Genomic DNA, 16,428 nt, shown 5'->3' with positions numbered 1-16,428 from the left:
CAAAAAATATTTTAACCATATGGTCCTTTCGTACTAATATGGATTAACAATCTTAGGATAGAAACCGACCTGGCTCACGCCGGTCTGAACTCAGATCATGTAAGAATTTAAAGGTCGAACAGACCTAATCATTGGGCTCCTGCACCCAAAATTTTTCTTAATCCGACATCGAGGTCGCAATCTGCTTTGTCGATATGAGCTCTCAAAAACAATTACGCTGTTATCCCTAAGGTAACTTAATCTTATGATCATAAATTATGGATCAAAATAACAAACATAAATAAATGATATAATAATGAAGAGTTTATCTATTCTTCATGTCACCCCAACAAAACATCATCATTAAATATAGAAAGACAAACAAAAAACTATATAAAAGTAAAATGTCAAGCTCTATAGGGTCTTCTCGTCCTAAAGAAGAATTTAAGCCTTTTGACTCAAAAGTTAAATTCAAAAATTTATTAAGAGAAAGTTGATTTCTCGTCAAGCCATTCATTCCTGCCACTAATTAAGAGACTAATGATTATGCTACCTTTGCACGGTCAAAATACTGCGGCTCTTTAAAAATACGCTCAGTGAGCAGGCCAGACCTCAAAATATAAACAAGAGGACATGTTTTTGATAAACAGGCGGAAATCAATTTTGCCTAGTTCCTTATAATAAGTTCACAAGGTAAAAATTTCATACAAATAAATATACTAATTCTATCATTATTACAAAAATTTTAAAATTAAATTAATAATCTTAATAAAAAACCTAAAATATTTATAAAATCAAAATAAAAAATAATGAACTAAAACGTAATCTTAAAGATAGCTGGTTTAAAGCTTACTATTATATTTCTATAAAATAAATTATAGGTTATTAACTTCAAAGCTTATCCCTTAAAGAATAAATAAGTTAATATTTTTACTTAAAAAATTAAAAAAAAACAAATAACTTTAAAAAATAAAATTTTTTCTTAAGAAACTAGATATCTTGGGAAACGATTAACATCTCATTTCTATAAATAATTTAATAATAATTATGATACATTTACTATAAATTATTTATAAATCAACCCAAATCGAGACAAGTAAAATAAATACTAAAATTTTGATAAACCCTGATACAAAAGGTACAATAAATAAAATCTACTTAAAAAAATTTAAAATAATATTTCATAAAACACTTACATTACCAATAAACTATAATTTAAAAAATCAATTCCATAAAATATACTAAGACAAAAATACAATAAACTTATTTATATTAAATAATTAAATAAACAAAAAATAAATATAATAAAATAAATAATCAAGATATCCTGATTTGCACAGAAAAATTTTCAGTGTAAATGAAACACTTTACTTATAAGTTATATCTTGAAACTCTTCCTAGATACACTTTCCAGTACATCTACTATGTTACGACTTATCTCATCTAAATTGAAGCTACTTTAAATTAAAATAGAATAATCAATAATGAGAGCGACGGGCGATGTGTACACATCTCAGAGCCAATATCAGTTAAATTAAATAAATTAAATTACTATCAAATCCACCTTCATTAACAGTATTTCACTATCAAATCCGTTATAAACAAAAATCTATTGTAACCCACCTCCTCTTAACTATAAGCTGCACCTTGACCTGAAATATTTTATAATTATAAATCTTGAGAATTATAACTCTAAAAAGATTCTCTGATAACGGAGATATACAAACAAATAAATTAAGTAGAGTAAATCGTGTATTATCAATCATGGGGTAGGGTCCTCTGAATGGAATGAGATACCGCCAAATTCTTTGGGTTTAAAGACCTTAACTAATAGTACCCTGGTAAATATAATTAACATTTAAAATAATAGGGTATCTAATCCTAGTTTATTATTTAAATATCACAGATTCATAAAAAGGGCCACAAATAAATTTTAACATTTCACCTTACAAATTTATATTTCAACCCTAATAATATAAACAACTGTTTTAACCAATAATATTCACTAGTATCAATCGTATAACCGCGGCTGCTGGCACGAATTATGCCGATACTAAATCAATTGCTAAATCCAAAATCACTTGATAATTAAATCAAATTACTGCAAAAAGAACATTTAGTCTAACAAAACTTACATATAATACAAAGAAAAAGTGAATAAACAAGCAAGAATAAAACTTTTAAAAATAAAAAATAAGAAAATTTTAAATCTATTAATTCAGGAAAAAATAAAAGATTCAAATATTTAAAGAAGAAAAAGAAAAAAACAACAAACATTAACAAAAAAAAGAAACGCCCCTATGTATGACCACAACAACTTCTCTATTATATATAATTAAAGATTAATATGGAACATGTATAGCAATAAATGTATTATATTCTTTCTTATTTAATCTTTCTTTTCACTAATAAATAAAGAAAGATTAAATTATATAATAAATATATTTTATACAATTATGTAATTTAATATAATATGTTATTAATATGAATTCTTTTTTTTATATTAAGTTAACTTTCCTATATATTAGTTAAATAATCTAATTATAGATAATTTACATAATTATATTATTATAATTAATATAATTATTTATATTAATTATAATATTTTATATTTAAATTAATAATTTTATTTATTATATCCAATTATAATAATATTAAATATTACATTACATATTATTATATATATTATATTATAATAACCTATTTTAAGCTAAAAACATAAGTAGCTATAATCCTAGGTAAATAATTGCATTAAAATAATCAATTGATAATGGTAAGATGAACTTATAATACTTTAATTTCAATTAAATGTAACATATTAATATAAATTATTTATTATATATATATATATATATATAAAAAAATAAAATGAGCAGGATAAATTAATCCTAATTAAACAAAATAATACATAAAAGAATTTCAAAAAAAAACTTTCGAATTATATTTTAAATAAATGAAGTGCCTGATTAAAGGGTTACCTTGATAGGGTAAATAAAGTAAATAAAATTACCTTCATTAAAATTACATAAGATAGAATTAAACTACCTCCTTTAGTATCAAAAACTAACGTGCATCATACACCTTAATGTAAAAAGGTAAGCTAAAGAAGCGAATGGGTTCATACCCCATTTATAGAGGTATCAATCCTCTCCTTTTTAATGACCAACAACTCTACAAAACTTCTCTTCCTATCAACATTAATGATAGGAACGATCCTGTCCATTTCATCAAATTCCTGATTTGGGGTTTGAATAGGACTTGAGATCAACTTACTTTCATTTATTCTGCTCCTAACAAGAAATAAAAATATAATAATAAATGAATCATCAATTAAATATTTTATTGTCCAAGCAATAGCATCGACAATAATATTATTTTCAATTTTGCTGATTCAAATAAAATATCCCATGGGATGGGAAACAGAATTTATCCCATCAATAATAATTAGATCTAGACTATTATTAAAGATTGGAGCTGCACCTTTCCATTTCTGATTTCCAGAAGTTATAGGAGCATCAAGATGAAATAATTGTTTAACATTAATAACATGACAAAAAATCGCCCCAATAATGGTCTTATCTTATTGTATTCTATTAAGAACTTTTATTTGAACAATTATTATCTTAAGAATTATTATTGGGGCAATAGGAGGTTTAAATCAAACATCCTTACGACAACTTTTAGCATATTCATCAATCAGACATCTAGGTTGAATAATTAGATCATTAACAGTCAGAGAATACATCTGAGAACTATACTTCATTATTTACTCACTATTAAGATTAATTATAGTTTTATTATTTAAGCAAATAAATTTATTTTTCATAAATCAAATTTATTCAGCCAGAAATATAAAAACCGAAATTAAATTCGTAATATTCTTATCTTTATTATCTTTAGGTGGACTACCACCATTCCTTGGATTCTTACCAAAATGAATTGTAATACAATCATTAATAGAAAACAATATAACAACTATTATAACTATTATAGTTGTATTAACTACAATTACACTCTACTACTATATACGTATTAGATTCTCAGCTCTAATTATATCATACACAGAAAATTCGTGATCTATAAAGATAAAGTCCCAAAAATCAGGAATCATTCTTCCTATAACAGTAATAATTTCAACAATAGGATTGATTTCAACATCAACCTTAATTTCATTATACTAAGGACTTAAGTTAATCAAACTAATAACCTTCAAAGTTATAATTAAAAGAATAATCTTTTAGGCCTTAGTAAAATTTTACACCTCTAGAATTGCAGTCTAGAATCATAATTGAATATAAGACCTAAATATGATAAGAGAGAAAACATCTCAAAAGTAGATTTACAGTCTACCACCTAAAATTCAGCCATCTTACCGCAAAAATGATTATTCTCAACAAACCATAAGGACATTGGTACTTTATACTTCATATTTGGAGCATGAGCAGGAATAGTAGGAACATCAATAAGAATACTTATTCGTGCTGAACTTGGCCAACCCGGATCTCTAATTGGGGATGACCTGATTTATAATGTTATTATTACAGCTCACGCATTCGTAATAATTTTCTTTATAGTAATACCTATTATAATTGGTGGATTTGGTAATTGACTTGTTCCACTAATAATTGGTGCACCAGATATAGCATTTCCACGAATAAATAATATAAGTTTTTGATTACTACCACCTTCACTAACCCTTCTTCTTACATCTTCTATAGTAGATAATGGTGCTGGTACAGGATGAACAGTTTACCCTCCTCTAGCAGGAGCTATTGCACACGGGGGTGCATCTGTAGATCTAGCTATTTTTTCACTGCACTTAGCAGGTGTATCATCTATTCTTGGTGCAGTGAATTTCATTACAACAGCAATTAATATACGATCAGAAAGTATAACTTTAGATCAAACACCTTTATTTGTATGATCTGTAGCTATTACAGCATTACTTCTCCTTCTTTCACTTCCAGTTTTAGCAGGAGCTATTACTATATTATTAACAGATCGAAATTTAAATACATCATTCTTTGACCCTGCAGGAGGGGGTGACCCAATTCTATATCAACATCTATTTTGATTCTTTGGACACCCAGAAGTTTATATTTTAATTCTACCGGGGTTCGGAATTATTTCACATATTGTATGTCAAGAAAGAGGAAAAATTGAATCATTTGGAACATTAGGTATAATTTATGCTATACTATCAATTGGACTAATAGGATTTATTGTATGAGCACATCATATATTTACAGTAGGAATGGATGTTGACACACGAGCATATTTTACATCAGCAACAATAATTATTGCTGTACCTACAGGAATTAAGGTATTTAGATGATTAGCTACATTATATGGAACTAAATTCAAGTTCAATCCACCATTATTATGAGCTCTAGGATTTATTTTCCTATTTACAATTGGTGGATTAACAGGATTAGTATTAGCAAATTCATCACTTGATATTGTATTACATGATACATATTATGTAGTAGCCCACTTTCATTATGTATTATCTATAGGAGCAGTATTTGCAATTATAGGAGGTGTCATTCAATGATATCCACTATTTACAGGATTAACTATAAATAATACATGATTAAAAATCCAATTTACAATAATATTCATTGGAGTAAATTTAACATTCTTTCCTCAACACTTCCTAGGATTAGCAGGAATACCTCGACGATACTCTGACTACCCAGACGCATATACATCATGAAACGTAGTATCAAGAATTGGGTCTACAATTTCTATTGTAGGAATCATTATATTCATTGTAATTATATGAGAAAGAATGATTACAAACCGAGCAATTATATTTAGAGCTAACATAAGAAGATCAACAGAATGACTACAAAATGACCCTCCTGCAGAACATAGTTACTCAGAATTACCATTAATCTCTAGATTCTAATATGGCAGATTAGTGCAGTAGATTTAAGCTCTACAAATAAAGGTTTGACCTTTTATTAGAAAATATTTATTAATGGCAACATGATCAAATTTATCTCTTCAAGATGGAGCTTCACCATTAATGGAGCAATTATCATTCTTTCATGATCATACTATGGTCGTATTATTATTAATTACAGTAATTGTAGGTTATGCCCTAAGTTATATATTATTTATTGCCTATACTAACCGTAATATACTTCATGGACATTTAATTGAAACAATCTGAACAGCTTTACCAGCAATTACATTAATTTTTATTGCCCTTCCATCATTACGACTATTATATTTACTTGATGATTCAGTAGATGCAATAATTACAATTAAAACCATTGGACGACAATGATATTGAAGATATGAATATTCAGACTTCATAGACGTAGAATTTGACACTTATATAACACCAGAACAAGACCTAGAAAATGATGGATTCCGACTACTAGATGTAGATAACCGAACAATCCTACCAATAAATACAGAAGTACGAGTATTAACAAGAGCATCAGATGTTCTACACTCATGAGCAGTTCCTGCATTAGGGGTTAAAATTGATGCAACGCCACGTCGGTTAAATCAAGGAACATTCACAATAAATCGACCTGGATTATTCTTTGGACAATGCTCAGAAATCTGTGGAGCAAACCACAGATTTATACCAATTGTAATTGAAAGAACTTCAGTAAATTTATTTATTAAGTGATTATCTAAGATAATTTAAGGAGTTAGTTAAAATAAATAACATTAGAGTGTCAATCTAAAGTAACTAAAAAAAATTAGTGCACCTTGAAATTCATCAGATGACTGAAAGTAAGTAATGGTCTCTTAAACCAAATAATAGTAAATTAACGACTACTTCTGATGGGGAAATTATATCCAAATCCCTCAAATATCCCCTCTTATATGATTCTCACTATTCATTATATTTTCAGCTACATTAATCTTGTTTAATCAAATAAACTTCTTCTCATTTAAACCTAAACTTATTAAAAGAGCAGAAAAAGGAACAATTGAAATAAAAAACTTAAATTGAAAATGATAACAAATCTATTCTCAACATTTGACCCATCAACTAACATCTTTAATTTATCATTAAATTGAACTAGAACATTTCTAGGACTATTATTAATCCCATCACTATTTTGACTTACACCATCACGAATTAACATTATCTGAAATAAACTAAATTTAACCTTACATAATGAATTTAAAACACTTCTTGGACCAAAATCATTTAATGGAACAACATTCATTTTCATCTCAATTTTTATTATAATATTATTTAACAATTTCATAGGATTATTCCCTTATATTTTTACTAGAACAAGACATTTAGAATTAACATTTGCAATTGCCCTACCTATATGGCTAAGATTTATATTATTTGGATGAATTAACCATACTAATCATATATTTATTATATTATTTAATCTTTCTTTATTTATTAGTGAAAAGAAAGATTAAATAAGAAAGAATATAATACATTTATTGCTATACATGTTCCATATTAATCTTTAATTATATATAATAGAGAAGTTGTTGTGGTCATACATAGGGGCGTTTCTTTTTTTTTTGTTAATGTCTTTAATTATTTAATATAAATAATTTTATTGTATTTTTGTCTTAGTATATTTTATAGAATTGATTTTTTAAATTATAGTTTATTGGTAATGTAAGTGTTTTATGAAATATTATTTTAAATTTTTTAAGTAGATTTTATTTATTGTACCTTTTGTATCAGGGTTTATCAAAATTTTAGTATTTATTTTACTTGTCTCGATTTGGGTTGATTTATAAATAATTTATAGTTAATGTATCATAATTATTATTAAATTATTTATAGAAATGAGATGTTAATCGTTTCCCAAGATATCTTAAGAAAAAATTTAATTTTTTAAAGTTATTTGTTTTTATTTAATTTTTTAAGTAAAAATATTAGCTTATTTATTCTTTAAGGGATAAGCTTTGAAGTTAATAACCTATAATTTATTTTATAGAAATATAATAGTAAGCTTTAAACCAGCTATCTTTAAGATTACGTTTTAGTTCATTATTTTTTATTTTGATTTTATAAATATTTTAGGTTTTTTATTAAGATTATTAATTTAATTTTAAAATTTTTGTAATAATGATAGAATTAGTATATTTATTTGTATGAAATTTTTACCTTGTGAACTTATTATAAGGAACTAGGCAAAATTGATTTCCGCCTGTTTATCAAAAACATGTCCTCTTGTTTATATTTTGAGGTCTGGCCTGCTCACTGAGCGTATTTTTAAAGAGCCGCGGTATTTTGACCGTGCAAAGGTAGCATAATCATTAGTCTCTTAATTAGTGGCTGGAATGAATGGCTTGACGAGAAATCAACTGTCTCTTAATAAATTTTTGAATTTAACTTTTGAGTCAAAAGGCTTAAATTCTTCTTTAGGACGAGAAGACCCTAATGAGCTTGACATTTTACTTTTATATAGTTTTTTGTTTGTCTTTCTATATTTAATGATGATGTTTTGTTGGGGTGACATGAAGAATAGATAAACTCTTCATTATTATATCATTTATTTATGTTTGTTATTTTGATCCATAATTTATGATCATAAGATTAAGTTACCTTAGGGATAACAGCGTAATTGTTTTTGAGAGCTCATATCGACAAAGCAGATTGCGACCTCGATGTTGGATTAAGAAAAATTTTGGGTGCAGGAGCCCAATGATTAGGTCTGTTCGACCTTTAAATTCTTACATGATCTGAGTTCAGACCGGCGTGAGCCCGGTCGGTTTCTATCCTAAGATTGTTAATCCATATTAGTACGAAAGGACCATATGGTTAAAATATTTTTTGTTATATTGATTAATATTAATTTATTTACTATTTTGACAGATTAATGTGTTGAATTTAGAATTCATTTATGTAGATTTTTTCTACAAATAGTATTGATACTTTATGATTTATTTATATTTATTTTGAATTTTCTTTTATTGGTTATTTGTGTTTTAATTAGTGTTGCCTTTTTAACTTTATTAGAGCGTAAGGTTTTAGGTTATATTCAGATTCGAAAGGGTCCAAATAAGGTAGGTTTTGTTGGAATTCCTCAGCCATTTAGAGATGCTATTAAGTTAATTTGTAAGGAGCAGCCAATTCCTATTATATCTAATTACCTACTTTATTATTTTTCCACTGGTTTTAATTTAATGATTTCTTTAGCCGTTTGAGTAATTTTTCCTTATTTAACTTATATGTGTTCTTTTTCTTATGGATTTTTATTTTTTTATGTTGTACTAGATTAGGTGTTTATACTGTTATAATTGCTGGTTGATCTTCTAATTCAAATTATTCATTATTAGGTTCTCTTCGTTCTGTTGCTCAAACAATTTCTTATGAAGTTAGTTTAGCTTTAATTTTATTGTCTTTAATTATTTTAATTGGTAGTTTTAATATGTTTGATTTTATAAACTATCAGCTTTATTGTTGATTTATTATTATTTCTTTTCCTTTAGCTTTAGCTTGTTTTGCTTCTTGCTTAGCTGAAACTAATCGTACTCCTTTTGATTTTGCTGAAGGGGAATCTGAGTTAGTTTCAGGATTTAATATTGAGTATGGTGCGGGTGGTTTTACTATAGTAGAATTGTCTTCATAAGAATGTTATTGGCTTTAATTTTTTTGGGCGGTGATTTTTATTCTTTTATATTTTTTATTAAGCTTGCTATTATATCTTTTGGTTTTATTTGGGTTCGTGGAACATTACCACGGTTCCGTTATGATAAATTAATGTACTTAGCTTGAAAAAGTTTTTTACCTTTATCTTTGAATTTTTTTATTTTCTTTGTTGGTTTAAAGATTTTATTTATCTCATTTGTTTAGTGAAATTTTTTGAGAAAAGTTAATAGAAGAGTTAAACTTCTAATTTTATGTTTTCAAAACATATGCTTTTCCTAAGCTAATTAACTTTATTCGTTAATTAATTTATCTCATGCGTTTGCAACATGGACATTAATTAAGAAATATGTGAAGTAAATAATTGTTAAGATTTGACCTGTTATAATATAAGGTTCTTCAACAGGTCGTTTACCAATTCACGTTAGTAAGCATACAACAACTACTATAATTCAGAATAAAATTTGATTAATAGGGTAAAATTGAATGCCTCGGAATGGTGTTTTATTATAAAATGGTAAAATTATTAAGATTCTAATTGATAAAAATAATGCAATAACACCTCCTAACTTATTAGGGATAGATCGTAGAATTGTATATGCAAATAGGAAATATCATTCTGGTTGAATGTGAACTGGTGTTACTAATGGGTTGGCAGGTACAAAGTTATCTGGATCTCCTAATAGGTAAGGATTAATTAAACATAGTATAATTAATAATGATGTTATTATTACAAATGTAATAGAATCCTTAAAGGTAAAGTATGGATGGAATGGAATTTTTTCAATATCTCCATTTAGTCCAAGAGGATTATTAGATCCTGTTTGGTGAAGAAAAAATAAATGAATTGCTGCTATAGCAGCAATAATAAATGGTAATACAAAATGGAATGTGAAGAATCGATTTAATGTTGCATTATCAACAGCGAATCCTCCTCATACTCATTGGACTAAATCTGTTCCTAAGTATGGGATTGCTGATAATAAATTAGTAATTACTGTTGCACCTGAAAAAGATATTTGGCCTCAGGGTAAGACATATCCTATAAATGCAGTTGCTATAACTAAAAATAAAATCACTGTACCAATTATTCAGGTATGTATATATATATAAGATCCATAGTAAATTCCCCGTCCTACATGTAAGTAAATACAAATAAAAAATATAGATGCTCCATTTGCGTGTAAGGTTCGGATAATTCAACCATTATTTACGTCTCGGCAGATGTGTACTACACTACTGAATGCTATTTCAATATTTGATGTATAATGTATAGCTAAAAATAGTCCAGTTACGATTTGAATTACCAAACATAACCCTAATAGGGATCCAAAATTTCATCAAAATGAAATATTTGTTGGGGCAGGTAAGTCAATTAAAGAGTTATTAATAATTTTAATTAAAGGATGTCTTAATCGTAAGGGTTTATTCATTAGTAATTATCTTATTTTACGAATAGGTCCCTGATTAATATTGGTGATTTTAACAACTGCTAGTAGTGCTAAAAATAAATAAATAATTATTATTATTGTAATAATGAATGTTGGTCTATTATATAATTTTTCTAAAGATATTGTTATTTCTTGATAATTGATTGAATTATCAATATTTATAGTTTCGGTGTTTTTGAAAAAGTCTATAAATATAGATATATCTAGAATAATTAATATTAATATGATAAATACTCACATTATTAATGTAATAATTATAGTGATTGATTTAGGCTGAAATATTTCGTTTGATGCAATTCTTGTAATGTAAATAAATAATACTAGTATACCACCAAGAAATGTAAAAATAAAATATATGATAATCAATATCTTTCTATTATTGTTCCTGTTATTAATCCAACTAGGAAGGTTTGAAGGATAATAAAAAGCATTATTGATATTGGGAGTCTTAATTTAATAAAATTAATATTTATTACATTTGATAATGATATAATTATTATTTTGATCATTTCAGGGGTTAGTTTATTTAAAATACCGGTTTTGGGGACCGATGATGGAAGCTTTTCCACCTCTGAAGTTTTAAAAGTGGGGGCTGGACTTATTTCCGGTTTACAAGACCGGCGTTTTTTTTAAACTATTAAAACTAATGTTTATATTCTCTATTTTTACTTCTTTATTGATTTATTTTGCTGGTGTTTATGTTTTTTCTTCTAAACGTAAACATTTATTAATGGTTCTTTTGAGATTAGAATATATTGTTCTTTCTTTATTTATGTTAGTTATTGTTTTTCTTATTGAGTTTGATTATGATTATTTTTTTCCTGTTATTTTTTTAGTTTTTTCTGTTTGTGAGGGTGCTTTAGGTCTTTCTATTTTAGTTTCAATAATTCGTTCTCATGGTAATGATTTTTTTAATTCTTTTGGTTTATCTTTATGTTAAAGTATTTATTTATAACTATTTTTTTGATCCCTCTTTGTTTATTAAATAATTGTTGATGGTTGGTTCATTCTTTAATGTTTCTGTCGGGTTTTGTTTTTATAATTTGTGTTTATTCATATGCTGATTAGAATATAATTAGATATTATTTTGGTATTGATTATTTTTCTTTTAGTTTAATTTTACTTAGTTTTTGGATTTGTTCTTTAATAATCACTGCTAGAGGTTCAGTTTATTTAAGTTCATATCATTCTAATTTTTTTGTTTTTATGGTTTTGATTTTAATAATTATGCTTTATTGTTCATTTGCTACATTGAGTCTTCTTTCTTTTTATATTTTTTTTGAGGCTAGATTAGTTTCTACTTTACTTTTAATTTTGGGTTGGGGTTATCAACCTGAGCGTTTGCAGGCTGGTGTTTATTTAATTTTTTATACTTTGGTTGCTAGATTACCTTTATTATTAGTTTTATTTAAGGTTTATGATTTTTCTAATACTTTATATTTTCCTTTATTGGTTGATTTTGGTTCTTATTATTTTATGTTTTATGTATTTATAATTTTGGCTTTTTTAGTTAAGATACCTATGTTTTTGGTTCATTTATGACTTCCTAAGGCTCATGTAGAGGCCCCTATTTCAGGTAGAATAATTCTTGCTGGTGTTTTATTAAAGTTAGGTGGTTATGGTATTTTTCGTGTTATAAAGGTTATTTCTTATTTGGGTTTAAAGTTTAATTATTTTTGATTGTCTTTAGGTTTATCTGGGGGTGTTATTGTAGGATTTATTTGTTTTCGTCAGGTTGATTTAAAGTCTTTAATTGCATATTCTTCTGTTGCTCATATAAGAATGGTTATTGGTGGATTGATGACTATGAATTGATGAGGTTGTGTAGGTTCTCTTTCTCTAATGGTTGGTCATGGTTTATGTTCTTCTGGTTTATTTTGTTTATCTAATATTATTTATGAACGTTTAGGTAGACGAAGATTATTAATTAACAAGGGTATAATTAATTTGATGCCAAGAATGGCTTTATGATGATTTCTTTTAAGATCATCAAATATGGCTGCTCCTCCTTCTTTAAATTTGGTAGGTGAAATTAGATTATTAAATAGAATTATATCTTGATCTTCTTTTAGATTCTTTGCTTTGATTTTTTTATCTTTTTTTAGAGCTGTTTATACTTTGTATATATATTCTTATTCTCAGCATGGGAATTATTATTCTGGTGTTTATACTTGTTCTCTTGGTTATTTTCGTGAATATCATCTTTTACTTTTACATTGATTGCCTTTAAATATTCTCTGTTTAAAGGGTGAATATTTCTTTGTTTAGTTTGCTTAAGTATTTTAATTAAAAATATTGTTTTGTGGAATCAATGATATGAAGTTTTTCATCTTAGGCCGTGAATTTATTTTCTATTTGTTCTTTGAGTTTTTTTTCTTTGTTTATTTCGAGAACTATAATTTTTATTTTAGGTATTTATTATTTAATAATTGATTATAGAGTTTTTGTTGAGTGAGAGCTTTTCAATTTAAATGGTCCTATATTTGTTATAACTTTAATTTTGGTTTGAATATCTCTTATTTTTATATCTTTTGTTATATATATTTCTTCTTTGGTTATTTATTATAGAGAGGATTATATATCTGGTGAAAAGAATATAAATCGTTTTAATATTATTGTTTTAATATTTATTCTTTCTATAGGTTTTTTAATTATTAGTCCTAATTTAATTAGAATTTTATTAGGTTGAGATGGTTTAGGTTTAGTTTCTTAATGTTTAGTTATTTATTATCAAAATGTAAAATCTTATAGTGCTGGTATATTAACTGCACTTTCTAATCGTATTGGTGATGTTGCTATTTTAATTTCTATTGCATGAATGTTAAATTTTGGTGGTTGAAATTATATTTATTATTATGATTTTATTTCTAATTCTTTTGAAATAAAGCTCATTACTATATTAATTGTTTTAGCAGCTATAACTAAGAGAGCTCAGATTCCTTTCTCTTCATGACTTCCTGCTGCTATAGCAGCTCCTACTCCTGTTTCTGCTTTAGTTCATTCTTCTACTCTTGTTACTGCTGGTGTTTATTTATTAATTCGTTTTAGACCAATATTGGATACTTATAATTGTGGTTGATTTTTACTTTTAATTGGTTGTATAACTATATTTATGGCTGGATTGGGCGCTAATTTTGAGTTTGATTTAAAGAAGATTATTGCTCTTTCTACTTTAAGACAACTTGGTTTAATAATAAGAATTTTGGCTATAGGTTATCCAAAGCTTGCATTTTTTCATTCTTGGCTCATGCTTTATTTAAGGCATTATTATTTATATGTGCAGGTTCAATAATTCATAATTTGAAGGATTCTCAGGATATTCGTTTTATAGGATCAATTGTTAATTTCATACCTTTAACTTCAGTTTGTTTTAATGTTTCTAGTTTATCTTTGTGTGGAATACCTTTTTTAGCGGGATTTTATTCAAAGGATTTAATTCTTGAAATGGTTTGTTTAAGATGAATTAATTGTTTAATTTTTTTTCTTTATTTTTTTTCTACTGGTTGAACTGCTTCTTATTCTTTTCGTTTGTTTTATTATTCAATATCTGGTGATAATAATTTTTATTCTAGATTTTCTTTTGATGATAAGGGTTATTATATTTCATTTGGAATAATTGGTCTATTGTTTGTTGCTGTTTTTGGTGGTAGTCTTTTATCTTGATTAATTTTTCCTATTCCTCATGTGATTGCTTTACCTTATTATTTAAAGTTTTTAACTATTACAGTTGTTATTTTAGGTGCTTATTTAGGTTATCTTATTTCTAATTTTGATTTTTCTCATAATTTATTTTCTTTAAGTATACTTTCTTTTGTTAGATTTGCTGGTTCTATATGATTTATACCTTTTCTTTCAACTAAGTTTATTAGATATATTCCTTTAAAAATAGGTTATTATTCATCTAAGTCATTTGATTATGGTTGAGGTGAATTACTTGGTGGTCAAGGTTTATATAGATTATTTATTTATTTAATTGGTTATATTCAAGGTTGATATGATTCTAATTTCAAGATTTATCTTTTAACTTTTATTTTTTGAATATTTATTTTGGTAATATTATTTTTCGTTTACTTAAATAGCTTATAATTAGAGCGTGACACTGAAGATGTTAAGGAAGTATTTTTACTTTTAAGTATTTATAAATATAGATATATTATTTTTACAGTGAAAATGTAATGTTTTATTTAAACTATATAAATTTTAGAAATGTTAACGGAGTTTAACCGCTAATATAAAAAGTTAGCAGCTTTCATATTGGCTTTACATTTCCTTAATTGGAACTATTATAGTTCAATTATATTATTAACAGAAATACGCCTCTTTTTGGCTTCAATTAATAAGAATAAGGGTAGTACATACCAATCTTCCAGGTCGAAACTGACTGCAATATTTCGCTTCTTATTCTATTTAAGGTTGATTGATAATATCAATACTTTTTGAATGCAACCCAAATGTTATATTTAACTACAACCCTTTATTCTGCTCATTGTAATGCTCCTTGGTTTCATTCATGGTATAGTCCTCCTAATAGAACTAGAATAAAAAATATTGTTGATACTGTTCAGATTATGATGTCTGAAGTTTTAAAAATAATTACAATTGGTAGAATTAGTGCAATTTCTACATCAAAAATTAAAAAGATTACTGCGATTAGGAAGAATCGTATTGAGAATGGTATTCGTGCTGATCTTTTTGGATCAAACCCACATTCAAATGGTGATCTTTTTTCTCGATCATTAATTAATTTTTTTGATAGTGTTGTTGCCAGGATTATAACAATTATTGGAATAATAAATCTAATGAAAACTCTTGTTGATAGAATTAGAATTGTTTTTCTTGATTTATATCAAGCTTTCTGATTGGAAGTCAAATGTACTATTTATACTAGAAAAACAATTATCTACCTCATCAATAAATAGAGATATATAAGAATAATCATACTACGTCTACGAAGTGTCAGTATCATGCTGCTGCTTCAAATCCAAAGTGATGTCTTGGTGAAAATTGATTTATTGAGTGTCGAAGTAGACATGTTGATAAAAAGATTGTTCCAATAATTACGTGTAAACCATGGAATCCTGTTGCAACAAAGAATGTTGATCCATAAACTGCATCTGCAATGGTAAAAGGTGCTTCTCAATATTCATATGCTTGAAGTATTGTAAAGTATAGTCCTAATAACACTGTGAAGAATAATCCTTGTAGTGCTTGAGTATGATTAGATTCCATTAAACTATGATGTGCTCATGTTACTGTTACTCCTGATGCTAAAAGAATAGCTGTATTAAGTAATGGAATTTGTATAGGGTTAAAGGGTTGAATTCCTATTGGAGGTCATAGTATTCCTAGTTCAATTGTTGGTGCTAATCTTCTTCTAAAGAATGCTCAAAAAAAAGAAAC

The 16,428-nt window shown here is 26.4% G+C and overlaps 1 protein-coding gene and 3 long non-coding RNA genes across 5 annotated transcripts in view; 2 read left to right on the top strand and 2 right to left on the bottom strand.

The window, feature by feature from the left end:
* LOC126306437 (uncharacterized) overlaps nucleotides 1-479 on the top strand; it is a 92,705-nt gene extending 92,226 nt beyond the window's left edge. Inside the window, exon 2 of the long non-coding RNA XR_007553539.1 lies at nucleotides 174-479. This is a non-coding gene — a long non-coding RNA (uncharacterized LOC126306437). The remainder of the gene's footprint in view (nucleotides 1-173) is intronic.
* Nucleotides 1-16,428, top strand: part of LOC126306435 (uncharacterized) — a 212,163-nt gene that overhangs the window by 113,160 nt on the left and 82,575 nt on the right. The gene's annotated exons all lie outside the window — the stretch shown is intronic.
* LOC126306420 (NADH-ubiquinone oxidoreductase chain 5-like) overlaps nucleotides 1-16,428 on the bottom strand; it is a 211,580-nt gene that overhangs the window by 127,145 nt on the left and 68,007 nt on the right. The gene's annotated exons all lie outside the window — the stretch shown is intronic.
* LOC126306433 (uncharacterized) overlaps nucleotides 1-16,428 on the bottom strand; it is a 153,718-nt gene that overhangs the window by 92,357 nt on the left and 44,933 nt on the right. The window contains exon 1 of one of the 2 annotated variants that reach the window (XR_007553532.1): nucleotides 591-645. The exons of the other annotated variant lie outside the window; for it this stretch is intronic. This is a non-coding gene — a long non-coding RNA (uncharacterized LOC126306433). Of the gene's footprint in view, nucleotides 1-590; nucleotides 646-16,428 lie in introns of those variants that run through there. 2 annotated transcript variants of the gene reach the window in all.

The sequence above is a fragment of the Schistocerca gregaria genome, unplaced genomic scaffold, assembly GCF_023897955.1.
Source record: "Schistocerca gregaria isolate iqSchGreg1 unplaced genomic scaffold, iqSchGreg1.2 ptg000333l, whole genome shotgun sequence".
In the NCBI taxonomy this organism is placed as follows: domain Eukaryota; kingdom Metazoa; phylum Arthropoda; class Insecta; order Orthoptera; family Acrididae; genus Schistocerca; species Schistocerca gregaria.
Note: the sequence above shows the minus strand (reverse complement) of the source record. Positions and strands in the feature narration are given on the sequence as shown.